We start from the raw sequence: 24,850 nt of genomic DNA on the forward strand, positions 1-24,850 counted from the left end.
TTTCAAGAATAACATGCTCTAGCAGTTGGAGTCTAAGTTGCAATTGCAATGTGGATTGATTATTAGCTGTGGGTTTTTGATGATCCATCACTCATCTCTACCATCTTCCTTTATATATTTAGTTAAATAGGGTCCATATTAATAGTGCTTATAATTTTTCCTTGAATTTTTATTTCATGACTCAAATATATATTTTAGTAATATTTTTAAAATTTTATACTAATTGATATGGATACACCTGAAGAGCAAAATTATGCTAACCTGGTAGACTTGATAAACAACTTAGCAGATAAGTAGAGTAAATATAACATAAACTCTATCAATCTGGTACAAAAACGATGAAGAGCAATAACTGTGTGTTGGGACTATTTTTTAAATACCGCTAATTTTAGGGCCATTCGACTAAGACCAACCCTTATGGGGCCTTTCCTGTCGATCACCCCAATAATCATGAATTAATTGACATTGTTTAAGCAAGTTGAGGCATATATATACGTGTATACGGTTAAAATCGGGCCCGCCCGATTTTACTGTTTGACCGAGATCGGGAGTTTGCATCGAAGGACAACTCCGAAATAGATCGGATCGAGGCACGAAGACAAGGTACCGAGATCGGGATTCGAGGCACCTGCCAAGATGGAGACCGACATCAATCGAGACTGAAGGAGACATGTATCGAGCAATACCGAAGATTGCGTAATAACAGAAAAACAAGATATCCGCGACTGGTCGAAGATCATGGCGAAAATCTCGGAACAGATCGAATCAAGAACGGTTGTTTAGTTAATCATGGGATTTCTTTCTGTAATTAGAATTGTACAATATATAGAATTTCTCTACTATATAAAGGAGAGTTCTAACCATTTGTAACGACGACGGATAAAAAAGTAATATAATTTTCTTCCTCGCTCACACTCTTGTTCTTCAGCTTATTGTGTTCTTATTGTCCTTACATCAATCAGTTCGAGGATACTTTAACTCAAGAGTTGGGGGCTACTCAAATACTGGTTTGATTTAATTTATTATATAATTCTATCTTTAATATTTATATTTATCAATCGGTATTAAGTGAAATCACGTGTCCTTAAATCCACTTTATAAGTTTAATTGTTATCCAATTTTGAGGGTAAACAGTTTGGCGCCTACCGTGGGGCTAAGGATAATAGTGATTGCTTAACACTGATTCCGATAACACACACTACTTTACGCTTGTTCTTGTAAGTATTTTTGTTTTCAGGAAAAAGCATGTCAAACTCACAAACAACACCCACACACAGTAACAACGGTTTCAGATTTCACTGGGAAAACGACAATATAGTCGCCCTAGAAATCGAGGTGCCTCGGGCTGATCTCGAGGGAGTACCAATTGCAAATCCCATCGACGTCAGTTCACATATCGCCCTAAATACAAATTTGGGCGCTGATCCCGAAGGTAGCGTACGTAGGGAAGGTCGATCTGATGGTCAAAGTACGCATGGCGGAGGAGATGGTGGAGTTAGCCTTCAATTGATATTTGAAATGTTACATGCTCAACAAGCTGCTATAGCACATCAACATCGAGCGCCGAGTGGGGTAGAACCTGAAGTCGTTCACAGGACTGAGCCAGTGCAGGAAAGGTCAAATGCTAATGAATCGAGGACTGACCCCGTCATTATGAAAATGTTCGAGGAGCTCACTAAACGAATTAAAACGGGATAAAAGAAAATTGAGGCAAATGACAAGAAAGTAGAGACATATAACTCCCGGGTTGATCAAATATCGAGGGCACCGCCAATTTTGAAAGGTATGGACTCGAAGAAGTTCGTGCAGAAGTCATTCCCCCCGAGTGCGGCTCCGAAGCCCATTCCGAAGAAATTTCGCATGCCGGGAATCCCCAAGTACAATAGGACCACCTATCCAAATGAGCATGTCACCTCCTATACATGTGCGATAAAAGGAAATGATTTAGAAGATAATGAGATCGAATCGGTTCTACTAAAGAAGTTTGGAAAAACTCTATCGAAATGGGCAATGATATGGTATCACAATATACCACCTAATTCCATCGATTCCTTCGCCATGCTTGCAGACTCTTTCATAAAGGCACACGCCGGAGCAATAAAGGTTGTGACTAGGAAGTCGGACCTCTTCAAGGTAAAACAGAAAGATAACGAAATGTTAAGGGAGTTTGTATATCGGTTTCAGATGGAACGTATGGAACTACCACCAGTCACAGATGATTGGATTGTTCAAGCTTTTACTCAAGGTTTGAATGATCGAAGTTCGGTGGCCTCACGACAGCTAAAGTAGAATTTAATTGAATACCCGACGGTAACCTGGGCCGATGTACATAATTGATACCAGTCGATGGTTAGGGTCGAGGATGATCAATTAGGGACTCCTTCTGGTTCCGCTTATCCGATCAGGCCCGTTGGAAGAACTCAGAGAGATATCGACAGAGAACCTCGGTCGAACAGAGACATATATCAGCCATACAATGTAGATCATAGAAACAGTAGCTCAGGACCCAATCCCATCCGAAATGATCGAAGGAACGATTGAGGACAGAGCTCTCGAGGGCTCATGAGCAAAAATGGTTTCGATAAGCGTGCTGATCCCAAAGAGGCACCACAATTATCAGAATACAACTTCAGCATCGACGCGTCAGGTATTGTGTCAGCTATTGGGAGAATCAAAGATACTAGATAGCCCAGGCCCTTACAAACTGATCCATCCCAAAGGAACCCCAATCAAATATGTAAATACCATGGTACGCATGGTCACAGAATCGAAGACTGCAGACAACTAAGGGGGTAGGTGGCCCGTCTATTCAACAAGGGTCACCTTCGAGAGTTCTTGAGCGACCGAGCTAAAAATCATTTTAGAGACAAGGATACAGACAGAAAAAACGAGCAGGAAGAAGCACAACACGTGATTCACATGATCGTTGGTGGGATCGATATTCCACAAGGGCCTGTTTTCAAACGCACTAAAGTATCGATCACCAGGGAAAAACAAACTCGAGACTATACACCAGAAGGCACTTTATCATTCAAAGATGAGGAAGCAGAAGGAATCTCACAACCCTACAATGATGCATTGGTAATCTCTATCCTTGTGAATAAAATTTAGGTTAAACATGTTTTAATTGATCCAGGAAGCTCGGCCAATATTATTCGATCGAGGGTTGTGGAGCAGCTCGACTTACAAGACCAGATCATGCCCGCATCTCGATTTCTCAATGGTTTCAACATGGCAAGCGAAACGACTAAAGGAGAAATCATTTTACCAGTAAGTATAGCTGGGACTATTCAAGAAACCAAGTTCCACGTGATCGAAGGCGACATGAGATACAACACCCTATTCGGAAGACCCCGGATTCACAATATGCGGGCAGTTCCTTCAATACTTCACCAATGCTGAAGTTCCCAACATCGGATGGAGTAAAAACGGTATACGGGGAACAACACGCTGCCAAAGATATATTCGCGGTTGACGAAGTGATACCGGTATCGGCACTTTCGTTAACAAAAAGATCGGCATCCAAAGGAAAACATGAAGCTAAATAGCAACCACAGCTACCAGTCTCGACTCAATCGGAGGAGCGGGGAACGGACGAGGACAATGACTATTGGATCCCTCGATCCTTCATAATCCCCAAGGATTCCGACACCACCAAATCAACAGTCGAGGAGTTGGAGAAGGTCATACTGATCGGGCATCTACCCGATCGAAAGGTATACCTAGGAACAGGGTTAACCCCCGAGCTTAGGGAAAAACTCGTTAAATTTCTTATCAATAATATGGATTGTTTTGCTTGGTCCCATTTAGATATGACAGGAATCCCGTCGGAAATCGCTACACATCGACTGAGCTTGGACCTGAGGTTCCACCCAGTAAAACAAAAGAGAAGACCCCAGTCCGAGGTAAAACATGCATTCATCAAGGACGAGGTAACCAAACTTCTCAAGATGGGATTCTTTCGGGAGGTAAAATATCACAAATGGTTAGCAAACGTAGTCGTAGTCCCTAAAAGGGAAAATAAACTTAGGATGTTCATAGATTATAAAGATTTGAACAAAGCATGTCCTAAAGACTTTTTTCCTCTGTCGAATATCGATCGCATGATAGATGCCATGACCGGCCACGAGATCCTTAGTTTTCTCGATGCCTACTCCGGGTACAATCAAATACAAATGAACCCTGAGGATCAGGAAAAGACTTCGTTCATCACTAAGTATGACACCTATTGTTATAATGTAATGCCGTTTGGACTAAAAAATGCTGGTGCCACTTATCAACGCCTAGTAAATCGAATGTTCGAAGAACGAATAGGTAAGTCAATGGAAGTTTATATTGATGATATATTAGTTAAGTCCCTGTGAGCAGAGGACCATTTGACACATTTGCATGAGACCTTCGATATACTAAGGAAATACAACATGAAACTCAACCCGGAGAAGTGTGCATTCGGGGTCAGCTCAGGCAAGTTCCTCAGTTTTATGGTATCAAATTGGCGTATCGAAATCAACCCCGATAAGATCAAGGCGATCGAAGACATCACAGTCGTGGATAATGTTAAGGTTGTACAAAGATTAACAGGGCGCATAGCCGCCCTAGGCCGATTCATCTCAAAGTCTTCATATAGACGTCATAAGTTCTTCTCGTTGCTAAAAAAGAAGAATAATTTTGCATGGACCCCGGAATGGCAATAAGCATTGGAAGATTAAAGCGGTACCTCTCGAGCACGCCTCTGCTTCATACTCCAAAAGCAGACGAGCAACTCTACTTGTACTTAGCAGTCTCAGAAATCGCGATAAGTGGAGCCCTAGTTCGAGAAGAGCAAGGTACGTAATTTCGTGTTTACTATGTTAGTCGAACTCTAGGCGAGGCCGAGACCTGGTATCTACACTTAGAAAAGTTGGCGCTTGCCTTAATAAGCGCCTCTAGGAATATAAAACCATATTTTCAATGTCACCCAATTTGTGTAGTGACCACTTATCCTCTTCGCAATATTTTGCATAAGCCCGAACTCTCGGGCCGATTGGCCAAATGGGCCGTCGAAATCAGCGGGTATGATATCGAGTATCAACTCCGAACGACCATCAAGTCTCAAATCTTAGCAGACTTCGTGGCTGATTTTATGCCAGCCCTCATACCTGAGGTCGAAAAAGAACAATTATTAAAATCGGGTACAATATCGGGGGTGTGGACCCTATTCACAAATGGCACTTTGAACGTGAAGGGTTCCGGGCTAGGCATCGTTTTGAAGCCGCCCACCGGTAATACAATTAGGCAGTCTATCAAAACTTCCAAGTTAACTAACAATGAGGCCGAGTATGAGGCCATGATTGCAGGTCTCGAGCTAGCTAAGAGTTTGGGAGCAGAGGTCATCGAAGTCAAATATGACTCCTTCGAGGTTCGGGATGATCGAATGTAGAGATACCTGGATAAATTACATGTGACATTACATCGGTTTCAAGAATGGACCCTACGACATGTACCTAGAAAGCAAAATAGCGAAGCCGATGCCCTCGCAAATTTGGGATCATCGGTTGAAGACGACAAAATTAGGGCGGAGACTATCATGCAACTTTCGAGGTCAGTGATCGAAGAAGGCCACACCGAAATAAACTCCATGAGTCTGGCATGGGATTGGAGGAATAAATATATCGAGTACCTACAGAATGGAAAGCTTCCGTCGGATCCAAAGGAATCAAGGACTCTACGTACGAAAGCCGCATGATTCACATTGACCTAAGATGGAATACTATATAGAAGGATGTTCGATGGACCATTAGCGATATGTTTGGGTCCCGTAGACACCGACTACGTCTTATGGGAAATTCACGAGGGAACTTGCGGAAATCATTCTGGTGCCGAATCATTGGTTCACAAAGTCATCAGAGCAGGATACTACTGGGCCAATATGGAAAAGTATACGAAGGAATTCGTTAGAAAGTGCGACAAGTGTCAAAGATATGAGCCGATGATCCACCAACTCGGGGAGCAACTCCATTCGGTCTTATCCCTATGGCCGTTCATGAAATGGGGATTGGATATCGTCGGCCCTCTACCATCATCCCCATGTAAAGATAAATTCATTTTATTTATGACTGACTATTTCTCTAAATGGGTTGAAGCACAGGCCTTCGAAAAAGTCATGGAAAAAGAAGTTATCGACTTCATCTAGGACCACATTATATGTCGATTCGGAATGCCTGCCGAGATCGTATGCGACAATGGAAAGCAATTCATCGGCAGCAAAGTAACAAAGTTTCTTGAAGACCACAAAATCAAAAGGATCTTGCCAACGCCATATCACCTCAGCGAGAACGGATAGGCAGAATCAACGAACAAAACCATAATTCAAAATCTAAAGAAAAGGTTGAACGACATAAAGGGAAAATGGATAGAAATGTTGCCCAAGGTCCTATGGGCGTATCGAACAACGTCAAAATTCAGTACGGGGTCAACACTATTCTCTTTAGTATATGGCACTGAAGCTCTAATCTCGGTCGAAGTCGGGGAACCTAGCGTTAGGTTTTGATATGCAACGAAAGAGTCGAATCACGAGGCTATGAATAAGTCTTGATTTGATAGATGAAAAACGGGAAAGCGCCCTAGTTCGAATGGCCGGACAGAAGAAATAGATCGAAAAGTACTACAACAGAAGGGCCAATTTTTGACATTTTAGAACATGGGACTTAGTATTGAGAAAAGTCACCCTTAATACTAGAGACCCAAATGAAGGAAAACTCGACCCAAATTGGGAGGGACCGTATCAGATCATCGATATCTTCGGAAAAGGATCTTACAAACTTGGCACGATGAACGGCGAACAGTTATCAAATAATTGGAACGTGTCACTCCTCAAACGATATTACTGCTAAGGTATAACCTTCTCCATTTTCATTTATATTTTATACTAACCGTTTGCAGGTGTTTAATCGAAGACATCAAAGGATCCTTCAAACGCAGTCCTTAGGTCTGAAAGCACGCGTTGCACTCTTTTTCCCTTAGACCGATTTTTATCCCAAATGGGTTTTTCCGACGAGGTTTTTAATGAGGCAACCATTGTTCGTGCTAACTTAGAGCAATTCAACAGTATCTGAGGCTCCTTTACAATCAATCTTGAATACTGGGAGGCATCACCCTCGGATAGTTATAAGAAAAATACTTCGTGTCAATAGGGTCTCGATAGGTAAATTTTGTAGAGGATCAAACGGTCAAATGAACCGTGTCCGTGTAGATTACTCGAGCCCTAATGTAAAAACATGTACACATGTATAATTTATTGGAAGAAGTATTTTTCCTTATCAGATACCCCATGTTTTAAAATTTATACTTTGCAATCTCATACTTATGATCTATGGTGAAAACTGGCTTAAGGGCCGATCACAACTGAAGTTCAAACAAATTATCTGATACTCGGGGACTGTCGTCCAAAAAACCGACACGATTGAATTACTAAACCTCGAGATCGTAAGATCTTAAAAAGGCAATCCTCGATTTTATAGGCCACGACCACCCCACTCGGGGTCTGATACTTCGATCAAGTTCAAAGTATAACAGGGGAACATGCCCAAAAGGCTAATCCCAAGTTAAAGGCTACATCCAAATCAACACGGTTCAGAGACGTCTAATTTCCGTTATTAAATAGGCCTTCGAATATTTTCATAAACCGGTTAAAAAGGCTACCCTTAGCTAAATTTCTAGGGGTCTCGATAATATCGACCCACGAAAACCCTAATGGATACAAAGACGTTCGAGCTCTCGAACAAATTCTTTATTTTATTCTAAGGCAATGCGAAACAAAAGGCCTCAAAAATATCGACCCTTGAAAATCCTAATGGGTACGGAACCGTTTGAACTCTCAAGCAAATCCTTTATTTTATGTTAAGGCACAACAGAATTTATATGGCCATATCGGCCTAATTTAAGAGCCTAAAAGGCCAGTTTATTTTTGAGTTCGAAGAAATCATCCTCACTCAATTAACACCTAAGGGTCACCCTATTTCGAGTCCGAGCAAGTACTCACTCTATTACAAAAACTACACTAGTCCGGTTTCGATCAAGATGCCTAAGCCTCGAACTTATAAACAAAACTTCCACAAGGCATAAAAGAAATAAAGACAAGTCGGAAAGGAAAGAGATCATTATATATATGAATATTTACAAGGTCCGATCGGGATCCTATACAAAAATATCGAAAGTGAAAAATTCTAAGGTTCCTGATCTCCTCCAAGGGAAGCTTCTTCTACATCGAGGTCCTCCCCATTCTCGGACGCGCTCTTGCTATCATCATTATCATCATCATCGGAAGTGGCCAACGCTCCGGCTTCGGCTTCATGCTCTCTAGCCTTTGCTATCTCATTGGTTAGATCAAAACCCCGAGCGTGAATTTCCTCAAGGGTTTCCCTTCGAGATTGGCATTTGGAGAGTAGCAATCCAATATGCTTGAGTGTGAGCGGACTCGGATGCTTCTCTCGCCTGGACATGAGCAACTTCAGCATCGGCATGATAGACGTCCACGATCGCATCCACCTCGGCCTTTGCTTTTTTGGCTTCAAATTTGGCCTTGGCAAGTTCAGAAGCCAACCGAGCCTCAAGCTCCTCTATTTTCCTTGCTTGGGTCAAGCTCCTCTCTTTCATGCCTTGAAGTTGACTTTAGACCGATGATAATTAGGCTCGAGCAGTCTCTTTTTCTGCAGCAAAGCGGTCCATACCTTCCTTCCACCCCAAGGACTCCGCTTTTATTCGGTCGACCTCCTCACGGAACTGCTCGATCCTCTCAATTTTCTGCTGCAACTGTGAGATTGAAATATTAGCCATCGTTCCCGAATCAAGCCCAGGAGATTTTAAAATTTTCATTACCTTCTCGATCAGATCTGTCTGATCTTGGTGAGCCTTGGTCAACTCGGCTCGAGGATCTATGATCTCTTGCTCTTTCTGCCCACTAATAAGTTTGAGGGCATTTCTCTCCTCCGAAAGCCCTCGGAAGTCAGCCTCACATCAGCTCAGCTCCGCCCGAGACTTGGAAAATACCTTCTGATGAAGAGCTAAAGCCTACATGAAAAGATAAAAAGTTAGGCAACAATGGAGGAATATGAAATCAACAAAGGGAATCGAGACTTACCCGATTCAGGGCTCGTTGATCCTCGAAGAAAAGACATGATGCGCCACTCGGGCCTGCAACATCCTCGATACTTGTAAACAAATCACAAAGGGGTTCTATCCCTCATGAGCTTTGTCTACCTCGAGGGTCCCCAATGCTCGGGGTTCCCGAATCACCCTTTCGGAAAAAGTAGGGAGAGTGGGCGAGTCTCCGATTACTATTGCCCCAAGGGAGTCACTTGGGGCGTTCTCCTCAGTTCGAAGAGCTTTAGGGTCAGTCCCTTCAGATATACCCACCATTTGTTCATTTCGGTGTGAGACATCCTCGATCTCCAATGACTCGGGGACTTTGCCCGAGTCTTTCTCTGATATCCCCTCAGTTCAAGGCGGAGCCTCATCAACCACCATCGATCTAGTTTCCTTTGGGGCATCTATGGTTTATTTTTAATCGGGCCACCAGTATGGAGCCGTGGTCATTTTCTTCTTCGTCGTCTTCATCCCTCAGACGCCGAACATATTCTTTGGTCAGAGGGATGGTGTTCTTCCTCGGCTTACGAGTCATCCTTGTCTTAAGATCTAGATCCTCAGAAGCCGAGTCCCTTTTTCTCTTGTTGTCTTTCGCAGGTTTTGGAACCGAGGCCGAGGTCCCTTCCTTGCCAGACGAGGGCCTCATGACCGCATCTTTACCCATGCCTACACACAGGAAAATTGGTTAAGTATAAGAAAGACATTTTGATCAAATTATCAAGGACATAGGAAAGGGGCTTACCTTGAGTTTTGTCCTCCCATCGGCCCTTTGATAAATCGCGCCATGAGCGCTCAACATTCGAAGAGGTAGAGGCCAGGTCTCAAACCCAGCTCTTGAGGTTAGTAATTGCATCGGGCATCCAAGAAACCGCTACATCACGGAAAAGGATATCGATGAGAATAATCAAAGGGACAAAATAATAAATAAGAATTAACAGTGGAACTATACTTACGCTTTATATTCTATTTCTCAGGAAATGGCATCTTCTCGGACGGGATTAGGTCGGAAGTCCTCACTCGAACAAATCGGCCCATCCAGCCTCGGTCATTGTCCTCGTCTATGCTCGAGAAAAATACTTTGGTGGCCCGACATTGGAGTTTTATCAACCCGCCTAGATAGAGGCGGGAGCTGTATAACCTGATGAGGTGGTTGAGGGTGAAAGGCATCCCCTCGACTTTGCTCACGAAGAATCGGAGCATAATAACAATTGGCCAAAAAGAATGGGTGGATTTGGCCTAGGGTTATCTAGTACCGATGACAAAAATCGATGACGACGGGGTCGAGGGGGCCCAACGTGAAAAGGTAGGTGTAAACACTTAAAACCCTTCCACATGAGTGGTAATGTCTTCTTCTCGGGTCAGTATCACCACTTCTTTGCCTTTCCAGTTGCAGTCTTTCCTTACCTGCTTAAGGTGCCCTTCAGTTATCGAGCATATGTACCTCGACACTGGCTCGCATCGACCAAGAATCTACGAGGCTTTATCAGTTTTGCAGTCAGAAGTAAACACACACCCCAGGAACACACTCTTCAAGTCGTGGCTCAACCGGCGTTTTGTCTTCGATCGGTCGCGATGAAGAAGCGTTTTCCTTTTGAGGAACCATCTTTGACGTTTTTGCCGTTTTTGTATGGATTTGAAGTTGAAAATAGATGCAGATGATAATTTGGTGTTTTGAGGGGATGGTAGCAGTGAAAATCGTAGATGTGCATATGAAGAGGTTAGAAGATATAAAAACTTTTGAATATTAAGAATCTGAAAGTAAAAGTTCTAAATAGTGGAGAGTGGCTACTTATAAATTTCACAACAACGGTTCAATATTAGCGGTGGCCGACCATCGCCTGACGCGCATTTAATGCTTAGGAAACTGTGTAGACGGGACGCTTCAGTCACTTTCGTCACTTACATCACAAGGATGACGTCATGACAGGTCGAGGTAGAAAATCGAAGGCTCAATTCGTTTCTTGTCATTACATACCAAAAATAAGGGAATTATCTATATACGATTAAAACCGGGCCCGCCCGATTTTATTGTTTAACCAAGACCGGGAATTTGCATCGAAGGACGACTTCAAAATAGATCGGATCAAGCACGAAGACAAGGTACCGAGAACAGGATTCGAGGCACCTGCCAAGATCGAGACCGACAGCAATCGAGACCGAACGAGACATGTATCGAGCAATACCGAAGATTGTGTAATAACGAAAAAGCGAGATATCGACTGGTCGAAGATCATGGCGGAAATCTCGGAACTGATCGAATCAAGAACGGTTGTTTAGTTAATCATGGGATTTCCTTTTGTAATTAGAATTGTACCATATATAGAATTCTTCTACTAAGGGGAGTTCTAACCATTTGTAATGACAACGGATAAAAAGCAATATAATTTTTTTCCTCGCTCACACTCTTGTTCTTCAACTTATTGTGTTCTTATTGTCCTTGCATAAATCAGTTCGAGGTTACTTTAACTCAAGGGTTAAGAGCTACTCAAATACTGGTTTGATTTACTTTATTGTATAATTCTATCTTTAATCTCCATATTTATCAATCGGTATTAAGTGAAATCACGTGTCCTTGAATCCATTTTATAAGTTTAATTGTTGTCCAATTTTGACAATAAGACCTTTAAATCAAATGGTGCAGACCCACTATTAATTTGTGGCAATGAGTATGAACATGGTTGGATATGAGTACATATTAATTTGTGCCATATGCAGTTATGCACAAATCATTCAATTCTCTGTTTCTTACCCTTATTACTAGTATTACCAGCATTCTTGTTCTCCAAGAAATGAATTCTCTTGTTCGCGCAAACAAGCTTTGATTCCACTAGCGTCAGAATATCTTTCTCTCCTCCTTTTTCGTCCTCGGATGATTCCTTATTCGCAGGGCGGATTTACTAAGCCCGTGGGGGAGGTACGCCACCCGCAAGCTTTGGTCGAAACAACAACAATAATAACAAACCCAATATAATCTCACATAGTGGGGTCTGGGGAGGGTAGTATGTACGCAGCCTTACTCCTATCTTGTGGAGATAGAAAGGCTGTTTCCAATAACCATCGGCTCAGAGAAGCATAAGCACCACATTAAATAAGACAAAAACAAGAATCACAGCAGAGAGAAGCTATGTAAAAGTAGCATAAATCATAACAAATAATTAGGAAACCAAAATGGAAGAAATGACATGTAGTCCTAGAAATCTAATGCCAACATAATACTAAAGTACGGCTAATACTACCAGTATGACAGGGAGAACACTACACTAACTACCCTACTACCCTAATCTTCGACCTCTATACCTTACTATCAAGGGTCATGTGGTCATGTCGAAACCTTAACTATATATGTGTACATATCTGGAAAATGTAAATACTCTGAGTGCCACCCAAAGTAACAAAAGATGTTAAGGTGCCACTGGCAAATGGCTGATAAATCCTCCTTGGCAATGAGGGATCGAACCACTGAGACTACACTTTTTAATACCTTTTTAGCTTGTTACATCACTGTACTGATATTCTATCAGTAAAGTTTGACTTTACTGTTCACTTATTTTTCTTTCTTTAATTATATTTTATTCTCCTTATTTTTCTTTCTTTAATTATTGTTAACTATATCTTTCTTTATTAGTAAATTTGACTTTTTTTTCCTCTTAGTTTGTAGTATTTTGTTTTTTTCACTCTACCTTAAAACAACATTTCATTTTCGAAATCCTCACTCGCATTAGATTCCCAAACAAAAATCCTTGTCCATTGTCCGAACTTCCACCCCTTCGCTAGCGCCACTATCGGTCTTCACTTCCCTTCAGCCGGCATCGTTGCTTCGTCCGTCCATATCGACATCTTCCGTCATCCTCCAGCATCCAATTGTAAGGCTCTCTCACTCTTAGTCTATCTTGGTTGATTTCTCTTGGTTATTTCCTACAAAGTCTTTGCTGAAATTTCTACATAAAACGTGATGTATTTACATATGTAAATAATGATGTCATTATTGACCGTTTTAAAATATGAAAACTCGTCGAGTATAACTGTAAATAGATGATGTATATTTTTATTCGATGCTTTATGCTTTGCGTCAATTAGTTATAGCTATTTTTTTTCGTTTGATGGATTTATCTATATAAATAAAAAAAAGATGAATAACCCGAACCAAAGCCAAAGTTGATCAAATCGATTAGTTTGGCACCCGGAACCTCCAAATTCTGGATCCACCTCTGGTTATTCGCCTTTTTGTTGGGGCTTATAATTTGAGTACATATTAAGAACAACTTTAACGGCTTCCAAATTCTCAGGCCAAGTCTGAATCTCTCCTTGAGGGTTAATAACAATAGTACAGGCCTTGATATCGCAAAAAGTTGAAAGCTCCATAGTTTTCCTTTTATGCATTCTTTTCTCACTTGATAAGTTTTCGAGTTGCTTGTTTTCTTCTTGTTTTGGTTTTCTTCTCCCGTGGCTTAAAATAAATTGAGAAAGTGAAGAGTCTTGAGAAGAATATATATTTATTATTTTTCTTTGGGAATTTTGTACTTTTGATAATATAAGTTGCCTAATTAGTTTCAATTACTACTTCCTAATTTGTATAGGAATATATATATATAATTTATAGTTATTTACCTTAAAAATTGGATAACAATTGAATTTGTACGTGGTTTTAAGGATACGTGATGTAATTTGATATATAGTGATAAATCAGATCGATTATGGAAATAAAAGATAAAAAGGTAAATGCAAACCACACAAGTTTGAGCAATCCTAGCCTTGTGAGATTAATCTCCCCCGAGCTAGAAATAATATTATTGATGTTGCAGTGCAATGAATTATGACGAAGATAGAAATAACAGTATATAGCCTTTTGATATGAGTTATAATGTGTCCTATGAATTATCAAGCCCCCCCTTATATATTAGGGGAGATCTACCCTTTGAGATATTATTTTATTATTTTATAAAAGGCAAAAGTCCTTGATTTACTAACCGTTGGTTCCCTTATTGAGTCGTTCTGTGATTTTTGGCACAATTATTGGTTAATGGCAACAATTACGGAACTGTGTCGGATGAGTTAGCAAAACTTTCTTTGAGACCGTTAAAAACAGGACAGGTCACGCCTTCGGCAAACTCAAGGGCAAATCTGATAGTTTCGATGGCTAATTTTGATAGTGCTTTGGGTTCGATCATAATTATCACGTGTCTATCTTGGTTAGTGGTGTTAGTCATCAGATCGATCTTTGAGCTCGACTTCACCCGATCACAGATATTTCGTCCTTGGCCTAATCAAGGAGTTCGGAAGCTCGATCGAATATCGAGCTCGATTTTACTTGTATACTGATAGTCCCCTTATTTTTCGGAGAGTAGATGACGAGAAATAATATGAGCCTCAGATTCTCACTTCGATATATCATGACGCAAGTGACAAAAATATGGCATCAAAATCTCTTTATTTTTTGAAGAGCAAATAATGGGAAATGATTCGAGCTTTCGATTCTTAATTAGATAAAACATGACGATGAATTCATGACATAAGTGATAAAAATAGTGGAAACATCCCGTCGGTCCAGTCTTCGAGGCATTAAATGTGTATCAGCTAACGGTCGGCCATTTTGGGATGTGAACCGTCGTTTGGGAATATTATAAATACCCTTCAATCCATTCATTAGAACCTTTTTCCATTCCAACTCTTTCTCTTGTGTTTTAATAGAACTTCATCATCTTCATCTTCTGTTTTTCTGGTTTTAAGCTTAAGAACTTCCTTCCTTGTGAGTTCTTTGAAATTTCTTCATAAGTTACCTGCTAGTTACAACTCCTCTTTTACCAACATCTTCTTCTTTCCTCTATTTAGAAAAAATGGCAAAGACTTCAAAATCTGTTCCTAAAAAAGAAACTCCTTCTTCCTCGAAACCATTAGAAATTTTTTGACATGCTACTACTGAGAAACCAACACCGGAACCCCCTCTAAAGTCGTTTGTCCCTTCGGGATGCCCAATCGGGGCCGACTTTAAGATCGAGAATTCCCCCTTAGTACCGGCTCGGTGCGAGCCGGTCTCGAGGTATATATGCATTATTACTACCAGCATCCTCGATAAGGTCAAAGAGGACTGCCACTGGGAAGATAAACTTGTTGTGATCCCTACCCCCAAGGAATCGATCACCGCCTACGTGGAGGGTTTTCTAAGTGTTTATACTTATCCTTTCACGTTGGGTCCTTTAAACCCAGTCATCATAGCCTTTTGCAAAAGGTACGAGGTAACTCTCGGGCAAATTCACCCCTCGTTTTGGAGGATTGTAATTATTCTGCGTTTCTTCGTGAGCAAAATTGAGGGATGTCTATTTACTACTGACCACCTCATGCGCATGTATAGCCCTCGACTTTACCGAGGGGGATTAATCAAGCTCGCACATCGAGCCACTAAGGCCATATTCTCGAGCATCGACGAGGATAGGGACTGGGGCTTGTAACAGCCCAATCCACTAGTGATATTGTCCACTCTGGGCCTAGGACCTCATAATTTTAAAACGCGTCACTACGGTCTAAGGCTTGTTAACTTATATACCCAACACCCCTCTTGTATTTTGCCGATGTGGGACTCTGTCTAAAGTATGGGGTGTTACATACACCCCATCTTATGGACTCAGCGTCTTCGCTAAGGTTTGACCCACTACATGGGATTCGCCTAGACTCAGCACTGAGGTTTGCCCCGCCTAACTGGGATTTGCCTAAACTCAGTTGAACTCTGACCCACCATCGGCAAGGCTGACATATGAGTGGCACTGATACCATCTGTAACAACTCAGCCCGCTAGTGATATTGTCTGCTCTGCGCTTAGGCCCTCATGATTTTAAAACGTGTCACTAGGGTCTAAGTCTTGTTAACTTATATACCCAACATCCCTCTTGTGTTTTGCCGAACCAGGGAGAGGCAAGGACAAATTTTATCACGTCGGGGAGACCAAGGCGGAGGCAAGAGTTAAGGCTCCCCGAGATTCTGGCAAAGCCCCACAGGAAGCACTCGACCTGATAGAGATTATCGACTCGCCCTCGTTCACAAAGTCGATGTTTAACGAGGCCCAGGTTGCAAAAGAATGCCCCCTCAAAGGGGTCCATAGATCGAACGATCTTTTCCATGGTTTTTTCGACGGTGTGGATTCGAAGGCTACGGAGGACACCATTATATTTGGCTATCTATAGATATCGAGGAAGAGCTATCCCTCAGAAGCAAACGGGCCTTCCTCCAGCCCGAAATTGGTTGAGCGATTCCCTGCCCTGAGTGCATATCCTGATCGGAAGCGCACCATTGTTTTTTTACTTCCGAAGGATACCCGGGTTCTCTCCATCCCCGTAGGGGTGGCTGGCTATCTTCGGTGCTTAGTGACCGAGGATGATTAAGCTAATATGAACGAGGTGGATGCACCATGTCTTTTCAATGAAGCGCAACAGGCGCTGAATCGGGTAACTTCCCATTTTTCTAAGTGAATTTTTGATTTATATTAGATTATTTTGCAGATGTTTTAGTGTTTCCCTTCTTGCTCATAGGCTTCGGTGCTTCATCACGAGGTTTGTTTGAGGTACCGGGATAACCTGAAGCAACTCAAAGCCGAAGTTCGAGAGCTTACTGAGAAAAGGGACGCCTTTAAACTTTTAAGTGAGCAACTCGAAGGGGAGACTAAGAACCTCCGTGCCAAGATGGAAGTGGCCCGAAAAAATCACGCTGACTTGGTCGAGCTGGTAAAAGTTTTTGTAGTAAGTGATGATGAAATTGATTCGGTGACTGATGGTCAAAATTTGCAGGTCCAAATACTCGATAGGATTGCTCAGCTCCGAGCTGAAATGAACATAATCAAAGCTGAGACCAATGAATGGAGAGGCAAAATGGATCGCTTGGCCTCGGAAAAATAGGCTTTTTAGGCATAACTAACTACGGCTGAAATTCAGCTGAGAGCGGCAAAGGAAAGGGCCGAGGTTCAGACATAAAAGTTTGAGGATCTTCAATCTCGGCTCGGTTTGGCCGTCTTAGATCGAGATAATCTAGTCAAGGAGCTCAAAACGTCCAAATCGGAGATCGTCGTGGCCAAGTCCGAAGCTGCTGAAATGGTGTCCCAGTACAAGGTTGATGCCGAAGCTACTCAAGACCAATCGAAAAATATAGTCGAGCATACGAAGTGGCAATCTCGAAGGTAGGCCCTCAAGGAAATTCACGCTCGGGGTTTTGACTTATCGACTGAGATCAAGGATGCCAAAGTGCTCGAAGCCGAGGCCGGAAAGCTGGCTTATCTCGAGGAGGAGGATTCTTAGGAATCAAGCGGATCAGAGGATGAAAAAGACCCAGGGAATCCAGATGACGAGGCGGGCTCCGGCCAAGATCAGGCGGCCTCGGTTTGATTTTGTTTCTTTTTGTACTTAGTATTTTGTGTCGAGGTTGCTCGGCCTTTGTAAAGACAACACTTCGTAAATATAAATTCTCTATTTTTGATAATTTCTCGAGTTCTTCCTTTGCTTTTCACTTTACATTTTTGCAAATATTGAAATGTCTTAGCATTAAATAATCATGTTCGAACAAGCTTTGCCTTCGATTTTATTATCTCTAGAGCATCGTATGATCTGGTATGTCCGGGAACTCTTCCCGAATACTCATATGTTTTAGGATATGACTCGCCGAGAGTGAGTTTAGTTCAGGTTTTCATAAGCTTTTGCAACCTCGGGTTTTGTTAACTCGGAACGGCCTCAACTTTTAAATTCAGGCATTGCCAAATAAGCTTCATGCCCTCGAGTAATGTTAACTCGGAACGGCCTTAGCCTTTAGATTCGGGAATGACAAATAAGCTTCATGTCCTCGAGTATTTTTAACTCGGAATGGCCCTAGCCTTTTAATTTGGGCAATGCCAAATAAGTTTCATGCCCTCGAGTGTTTTTAACTCGGAACGGCCTTAACCTTTAAATTTGGGCATTGCCAAATAAGCTTTATGCTCTCGATTGTTATTAACTCGGAATGGCCTTAGCCTTTAAATTCGGGCGTTGCCAAATAAGCTTCATGCCCTCGAGTGTTATTAACTCGGAACGGCCTTAGCCTTCAAATTCGGGCAATGCCAAATACGCTTCATGTCCTCGAGTATTTTTAACTCGGAATGGCCTTAGCCTTTTAATTTGGGCAATGCCAAATAAGTTTCATGCCCTCGAGTGTTTTTAACTCGGAACGGCCTTAGCCTTTAACTTTGGGCATTGCCAAATAAGCTTTATACCCTCGAGTGTTATTAACTCGGAATGGCCTTAGCCTTTAAATTCGAGCATTGCCAAATAAGCTTTATGCCCTCGAGTATTTTTAACTCAGAACGGCCTTAGCCTTTAAATTCAGGCATTTCCAAATAAGCTTTATGCCCTCGGGTATTTTTAACTCGGAGCGGCTTTAACCTTTAAATTCGGGCATTGCCAAATAAGCTTTATACCCTCAAGTATTTTTAACTCGGAATGGCCTTAGCCTTTAAATTCGGGCATTGCCAAATAAGCTTTATGCCCTTAAGTATTTTTAACTCGGAACAGCCTTAGCGTTTAAATTCGGGCATTACCTTTTCACAATCAAACACTTATTTATTTTCTTTCTTATTCAATTCAAGTGGCTCTTACTTTTTCAAAATAGTGCACATTTCTCCTTTGTTCAATAGTTCCACTCAAAAGCCAAACCAACCACTCCACACTTCAACCTTTGCAAAGTTCATAACAAATTCCAATGCTCACGAGAGGTACAAGGTTCAAATAGATGGTCAATTCAAACAAATAGATGAAGCTTGTAATGTGGTTGCTAAAGAAACAGGATTACAGGCTCAACGGGGTTGATTAAGATACATAATAATTAGGTGGGTAAAAGCATATAACTGACTCAAGAAAGAAATGTCTATATCACTTCCAAGGCTAAATAAAACTATTATTTCGCTTTGCACACACATAGGGCAAGTTCTAGGCATCAAATGCAATACACAGAATACACAAAACCTCACATACATATGGCACATAACTGATTCAGGATTGGACTATCAAGATACTCTAATCACAGCAGTTAATCAAAGTTAAGATCATACAATTTAAGGTGCTTATACAAGAGTCAAAAACTGAGCCTAAGCGCCACAACTACAACACTTACTATTCTCAAGGCATAATAAAGTAAAGAGATATTGCCTTCTATTCAAATCACATCACAAGGTTTCCTACTCCTAAAAAAATAAAACTAACTACACCCGGTTAAAAAAAATATATGGAAAAGAACCGCAACACAAAGAAAAACTAAGGGGAAAATTATTATACTACCTATAAACAAAAATATTTTTGTCATTTTTCTTTCAACTTTAATCCCTCAAGAAACCTTTAGTGGTTTAGAATACAAGAAAGAAAGAATACAAGAAAGAAACGCCACTATTTATTGGTGTAGAATTTCTTTTTTTGAAATAAATAACAAGTTAGTAGAATAATAAAATTGTAGAATATGGGTTGGTGGTTAAAAGATTTAAGCTTTAGTGGGTAATTAGCGGTATATCATGACATTAATGGTTATACGAGTTACACCAAAAAATGATGATCAATTTCTTGCCAATTTATAGCTACAAAGATGATAAGAAATAATACACTTTAGTATTATTATTTTTATATTAAAATACCAATACACCAACATAATATATAGTGGCACATGAAAGAAATTGATACCATTACTATGGGAAAAAAGTTATTTTCCACCAAGGATCGTAATTCGTAAGTGACATAAGAAAAGAGAAGGACTAAGGGCCCGTTTGGCCATAATTGTTTTTTTACCTTTTCCCGATTTTGTTTTTACTTTTTTTTCAAAATCAGTGTTTGGTCATAAAATTTACAATTTTCACTTGAAAATGAATTTTGAATTTTTTTGAAAATTTGAAAAACTCCAAAAAGTTATTTTTTAAAATTTTCACTTCATATCACTCACGAATACTCAAAAATAGTCCAAAATTGTATTGATATCCGGACACAACTCTAATTTTTAAATTTTATTTTCACTCAAAATAAATTTTCATTTTTTTTGAGAATTTTACAATTCTTATGTCCAAACGCCCACTAAATTGTAACATAAATATACTTTGCATGCCAAATGTGTAACTTAGAAGGAAACCTCGACATAAGTTGGCTGTCGTCGGCCCATGCTCTTTAACGGGCCTGAGTAATCGAGTCCATTAATACATAACAGAGGACTTGTCTATCTCTAGGGTTTTTCTTGCTACCTATAAATACAGATCAAATCCCCTCTCTTCAACCATAACTCTATTTATCTCTGCTTCAACATTCTCAATCTGAATTGGTGTTTCTTTCTCGTTATTTTTCTTCTGTCTCGTTTTATTGTTCGACGCCTAATATTGCAATTCTTTGATCGTATGCTATTAAAGAATTGATCAAGGGATCAATCATTAGGCTATAGGAAAACACTCATATATATATTTATTCCTACATATTTGTGTTTACCTTTAGCTCCGAATTATCCCTTCTGCTAAAGGGTTTTTCGGTGATGATCTCTTGTTTTAATTTCACATATTTGAATTTTTATATTCAAAATATCGAGGATTTGGGGTATTTTTCGATTATGATGTGTAAGGATGATGAAGAAATCATTCGGATTCCCACTGATGTGTATTCTGTGATTACTACAACCAGCTACTTCTGACTTGCTCATCATAATCGAATCCATATTTTTCTTTTTAATCAATTAGTTTTGTTTTTAATGGATTTTAATTTTTGAGTTTTTGATATGAAATGGCCGGTGATGTTAAAAAGATATTTGCTACTCTTGATGGGAATTCACTAAGTTCCTATCTGATGATTTCTTATCCACCAAGATCTCTGAGGCCTAAGTTCCTATCTGCAAATTGTTTTGAAAACTTTGTTAATTTCTTGGCTATTAAACGTTTTTCTGAATTATCTTTTAAATAAAAACACCAATAAAAAGCTAATTGCAAAAAAAGGAGTTATGTTTAGGGTAAAGTGCACTGTTCTCTAAAATTGGCACTAATTATTACTTTTTTATTTCAATAGAACTATGCAAGACTTGCATTCTACAGCAAAATTATGTAGAATTTGAAAAATAAAATAAGTAACTAAGTACAAGCCTCAGAATATGTCCTAACAATCTGTCATAACAAAATCCACACCACAAAAACATCGAGTAGCGTTTGAAGAACGGTTCGAAAGAGTATTTGAAAAAATGATACTTGTTTTTTGTCCTTCATATGTTTTATTTGAATATAATTTCCATTTTTGTTATGAAAATACAGTAGATGTGGGTTTTTGGGTTATGATGCGTAAGGTTGATGAAAGAAATCATTCGGATTCCCAATGATACGTTTATACGTATGATTACTACAACCAGCTACTTCTGACTTACGCATCGTAATTGGATCCCTTTCTCTTAATTTAGTTGTGATTTTTCATCGAGTTCATATATTTATGGATGCCTTCGTCACACTACCTACTTTCACTTGCTATATTGTTGATAGTAAATAAAGACATGTTATAGATTAAGACATCTATTAAGTAAATCATGTATTATATTCAATTTATGTGAATCCCTCTAACTGAGCACAAAGTTGTGGTGTAAAATGAGGCACATATATTTTGTGTGGTTATAAATCATTGAATAAAGATAAATTATTTTTAAATAGGTAAAAAGGTCATTCATACGTAAAAGTGTAGGAGCATTTTTAACAGATAAGGTAGAGACATAGATATAACAGTAATAGACGGATGTAATTACATAACGAACACAAAAATGAAAGTGGCGTACAAAACAACAAACATCAATAGAAAAGGTAGGGGACATGCAAGTGTTTAATCAACCAGTAATCATAACAAAGTTCGGCTCCCATTCCTCTCACACGGTAAAGCCATTCTTATTTCGCACTTCAATACTCATAGTGCCACATCATATCAATCGCACGGAAAAATGTGTCAACATAGCCCTAAGGTCCCAATCATCATCTATTATTACTCATAAAGAAGTTGAATTAGCATGACAATAACATGTATAGAATGGCGTGCATATAATTTCCACTCCTGATCGTGAAAACCTTGGATATGCTTGTAACCTTGTATATGATCACCCTGCATGTGGCAAACCATATCATTTAGTAGGAAAAATTATTTCAACAAAGCTATGAAACACTTACCTCTTTTCCAAACACAATCAACAAGTTTTAGAAATTACACACAAATGAAAAAGGATCCACTTTAATCATAATTGAAAAAGTCAATAAAAAGTCAACCCGGTTTAAATCTCAATTTTTTCAAAATCCCTAAATTCTATCGAAACTCCCACAATTTCTACTTGAAAATCATAATTTGATGATAAATCTCATGAAAAAGTAATTAAAATAAGTTAAAGTTGCTTACCAATAAATTTTTGAAGAAAATACTCTTCAAAAATTGCCTCAATGGAGTTTAGAGTTGAAAAATGGTGTAAAATGAGCTAAGTCCAAAAATCTCCATATTACCCAACTTCAAATACCACAATTGCGAAATCTTGCCATAATTGGGATGCTTGCAAATGCGAGCCACTAATCATTGTATACGACCAGTGTCTCATTGCCTCAATGTTGCAAATGCGAGGGCGACCAGTGTCTTATTGCCTCAATGTTGCAAATGCGACTGTTCCCTCGCATTTGCAACGACCCTTTCATCCCAAATGCTGACCAAGCTTTGTATTTGCGAAGCTGTCTTGCCCCCGGTCAATGTCGCAAATGCGGCACTGTCATCGCAAATGCAATCCTCTGGCTCGCAAATGCAACACTGACTTCGCAATTGCGAAGTCTCCCAGCCATGCCCAATATCTCAAATACGATCCTGACATCGCAAATGAGAGGATCGCTCGCTAAGCTCCTCGGGATCTAATCTGAACATCAACGCGTAATAATATCATACAAACTCGCTCGCTATCTCAAATCATCAAAATAACATCAAATATCAAGAATCGATCATCAAAAATCAAGATTTCAACTTTGAAACTCACTTTTTAATTTTTCACATAATGCGTCGAAATGCCCTCGGGTCACCTAGGAACTCAACTTAATATGCTTACAAGTCCAAAAATATTATACGAATCTACAGGAATCGTCCAAACACCGATCCGAGGTCATTTACCAAAATATTGATCGTGGTCAACTCTAGTCATTTTTAAAGTCAAAAATTATATTTTTTTTAAAAACTCACATTTGTTTTTTGAAAATCAACACGGACCACGCACACAAGTCTTAAATTATCAAATAGAGTTATCAAAAGTCCCGGAACACAGAAATGAAAGCTAGTACTCAAAATGACATGTCGGTTTGTTATATTCTCCCCTACTTAAACATGCTTTCGTCCTCGAATGTGCCAAGAGTCGTTCCAAAGCCGTCAATTAGGCAAATGAACTCATCATACCCATACTGAGGAGTAATCTCATGCCGCCTCGGTCCATATAAGTCCATGAACACAACCTCGATTGAAGATTCTTCCTTCGACCTTAGCCCCATAGTACGTGGAACCAGATTCCAACATCCGAAATCCCTTATAAGATCTGATCCATATATATATATATATATACATTATATCAATCTCAACAAGCTGCATCAAGCCGTCAATACACTGCCAAGGTGAAATCACACTATGTGCCACATAACTCATATACTCACAGCAATAACTTTTGACTACAACAACTGCTCTTTGCCAAACCCGTTAACGGTAATATACTTCATATCAAATGAAAGCTCGTTCTGGACCTTCCCAACGCTGCTAATGGTAAAAGAAACATGCAAAAACTCATAATCACCCATGAAAGCAACATGTCGAGGAGCTCTCTCGTCTGACAAGGACCATTACCAAATTTTGAGCGGAAATATGTTGTTATTCTTCCAAACATTCCTTATCCCATTATGACAATGCAAATTCCAGGTCCCAAAAACCTCGTCTAACCCAATACAAGCAGCCTAACAGACAAGTTAATATTAACTCTACAAGCCGTAATGCTTATACTTACGAAATGCCCGAATATCGGCCACAAGCATGCTAAGTGCATAATTTAAATCTTGGGAAGACGGATAGCGCCATACGCTACGAAACCCAAGCACAACTAAGTTGCGATAAATGACCTGCATCTCGAGAGCCATCCTGCTCATATAACACCACAAGTTACACGGGACCTCTACACATGCACGAATAATCAAGCTGTCTCACAACACACATAGCACAATAGAGATTACACGGAATAGCTGACGACAGGAATATTATCCAATGCCCGACTCCTCCTCCATAAGCAACACTATGCTAAATGAATATATCTGGCCTGATATAGAGAACACATTCACATTAGACCCATCAACGGACCTCAAACCGATTCTGATCATATCATACTGGGCCAATAACCTTCCAAGGATCCATAATGGCCCGCATTTATTACATACACGAGCAGTCATCCACTCCGGACCAAACTCCCACAGTTCACAACCAAAGGGATAGAGCGCCTTCCAAGCATAAACTCTCACATTGACGATATTACCAAATATCTCCATACTTGGTTTCAACCTTTAACAATCAAGTGACTAACATGTCACACTTATACAAATCTCCCCGTAGGGTACGCTCCCACGACCTTCCGCCCAGCTAGCAAAGTCCGCACATCCATACCACCAATCGTACTAATTCTGTAAAGTAATCAAGAATCTGCAAATCAATACACAAAGCCTCTTACACAGAATGTCGTT

At 40.1% G+C, this 24,850-nt stretch overlaps 3 non-coding genes across 3 annotated transcripts; all 3 read left to right on the forward strand.

The window, feature by feature from the left end:
• The first annotated feature begins 20,710 nt into the window (after positions 1–20,710).
• Positions 20,711–20,789, forward strand: LOC117275727 (small nucleolar RNA R12). The gene has a single exon (XR_004505926.1). It is a non-coding gene; the product is annotated as a small nucleolar RNA R12 (small nucleolar RNA).
• Positions 20,790–20,875: 86 nt separating this feature from the next.
• Positions 20,876–20,968, forward strand: LOC117275722 (small nucleolar RNA SNORD24). Its single transcript, XR_004505920.1, has one exon. It is a non-coding gene; the product is annotated as a small nucleolar RNA SNORD24 (small nucleolar RNA).
• Positions 20,969–21,418: 450 nt separating this feature from the next.
• LOC117275723 (small nucleolar RNA R12) lies at positions 21,419–21,501 on the forward strand. The gene has a single exon (XR_004505925.1). It is a non-coding gene; the product is annotated as a small nucleolar RNA R12 (small nucleolar RNA).
• The last annotated feature ends 3,349 nt before the right edge of the window (positions 21,502–24,850 follow it).

This window comes from Nicotiana tomentosiformis, chromosome 1, assembly GCF_000390325.3.
Source record: "Nicotiana tomentosiformis chromosome 1, ASM39032v3, whole genome shotgun sequence".
Lineage (NCBI taxonomy): Eukaryota > Viridiplantae > Streptophyta > Magnoliopsida > Solanales > Solanaceae > Nicotiana > Nicotiana tomentosiformis.